The 2,092-nt window shown below is 39.6% G+C and overlaps 1 pseudogene; it reads left to right on the forward strand.

Annotated features, from left to right (window-relative positions):
• The first annotated feature begins 1,000 nt into the window (after positions 1-1,000).
• On the forward strand, positions 1,001-1,119 carry LOC120599124 (uncharacterized; annotated as a pseudogene).
• The last annotated feature ends 973 nt before the right edge of the window (positions 1,120-2,092 follow it).

A 2,092-nucleotide genomic window follows, 5' to 3' on the forward strand; every position in this document is an offset into this window, starting at 1 on the left:
TTAAAAAATGACCCACTCCAGATGTCAAATACGTGAGGTATGTCACTACAGTGAATTACACGGTATGTTTTCTTTAATTGCAACTGGTAGAAACGGCGGCCCCTCCTCCATCATGGCGCTCGTCTAAGACAGAAGTCCGTAATGGAAGAACTAGGTGTCTGCAGTCTTTCTGTTTCTGCAGCTTTAAAATATAGTAGTACCTGGTCTTATGGGGTCTTGGTATATGTTAGGCATGGAGCTGGTGTTTTACAAGTATTATTTAGTACTCTCAACAGTACAGTGAGATGAATATTTTTGTTCCACTTTCATCGATGAAGAAACTGAGGCTGGGAGAAGTTTACTCCAGGTGCGTGTCAGAGCAGGGGCTGACACTGTGGATTATTACTTGGTTCAAAAGCTTTTTCTCTTAACCACCATGCCTTCAAAAGCAGAGGACACTGATGCTGACATATCAATTCCTGACTAGATTACAAGGGAGGCTTAAGGCCAGTGAGATTCCAGGCTTTCCTTGTCTAAACAACCGTGCAATTAGATAAGACACTGACGCTTGCAAATCAGATCAGTCTCAGAGCTAAAATGCAGCAGAGGAATCATGGAGAATTTTATTCACGGGGAATGAAGTTGAGATCCTGAGGAATTATTACACCAATAATCACACAGCTACTCCTGGTTCAAGAAACCAGGCCTCCATTCACCTGCACCATGCTATGCCCAAGCCTAAATTATACATGGTAAGTTGCTTTTCCTTTTCCAAATCTACTACTTTCTTATTTTCATGGGTTTTGGTGTAGAAAGGGAAGATCCTTGTTTTAGCCTGAAGGAAGCAGGCTGACAATGATGTTGATAGGAAGGAGAAGCACATGGACCAGAGTGAGTGTAAATGCCTTGGCAGGGATACCAGGATATCTGCTACCCTCCTTGGACTATAAAGTTTAACTTTTCAGATTCTGCTTAATATTGATGATGATAAGCTGTTTACACCTGGATAAAGCCTTGCCTTGTCTATGGTTGTGCTACCCTGAACAAGCCCTATCCCGTCTGATCTCGGAAGCTAAGCAGGGTCAGGCCTGGTTAGAACTTGGATGGGAGACCACCTAGGAAGACCAGGGGCTGTAGGTGTAATAAATAAGGAATTGTTAGCTGACAAGGTCCTTGCAACCTGTGAGGTCAACCAAGGGTTGCCTTGCCTAAAAACTAAAGAAATAAATTTAAAAATTAAAAACAAATCATTAAAAAAAAAAAAGCCTCACCTTTCTCCTTAGAACCACGGAAGGGGTTTATATATAGAACCATGTTCCTTGTTCTCTTCTTGATTTGTTCTGTCTTAAAAGGTTTTGTAACTTTATTATAGCTCAGTTCATCCGCCTGGCTTTAGAGAATGTGCATTATTTGCTCACAAGTCTGTTTCCCCATATCGAAAATGTAAGCTCCTAGCTTAATTATTTTAAAAGTTTAATGGATATGACTATTGCTCGGTGCAGGTTCCTAGACTTCACCCCAGAGGTTCTAACTCAACAGTTCTGGGATGGGGCCTTGAATCCGCATTTTTGATGACAGTTCTATAGCCGTTTGCAGCGTTCTATAGCCCTCACTTAGAGATGCTCAGAAGTAGTGACATATGTTCTTCAATTCTTTTCAGTCCTCTGTGGATGACAAGTCCTTGGTAAGTGTCTGTTGATTGAAAATCAAGGCCACTTCTACTCTTCTACTGTAATTTTGTGGTGACTTTAGGCTAGGCTTGTTTTAATAGACACCGTTATTGATTCTTGATGCCATCTTTCTCAGACATTGTTTATACTTCTCTTGTTTTTTTTTAAGGGTCCAAAAGTTGTGTATAAAAGGAGAAGTTGCTTTATCAGCAATCTGGTTTAGAAAAACATCAGCAATATTTCATAAACATTTCACATTAACTTTCAGGAAATAGGTCAAAAGGCAGACTAAAAAATAATAATCCATTTGTAGGTACTCCCAACAATAAAAAAGATAGAGCTTAAAAGAAAATATTGGGTTTCCCTTTCTTGATGATACAGAGACTATTTAATGGTTGCAATGTCAAAAAAAGAATTGATTAAAAAGATTCATAGAACCCAGA

The sequence above is a fragment of the Pteropus medius genome, unplaced genomic scaffold (genome assembly GCF_902729225.1).
Source record: "Pteropus medius unplaced genomic scaffold, Ma_sr-lr_union100, whole genome shotgun sequence".
Classification (NCBI taxonomy): Eukaryota; Metazoa; Chordata; class Mammalia; order Chiroptera; family Pteropodidae; genus Pteropus; species Pteropus medius.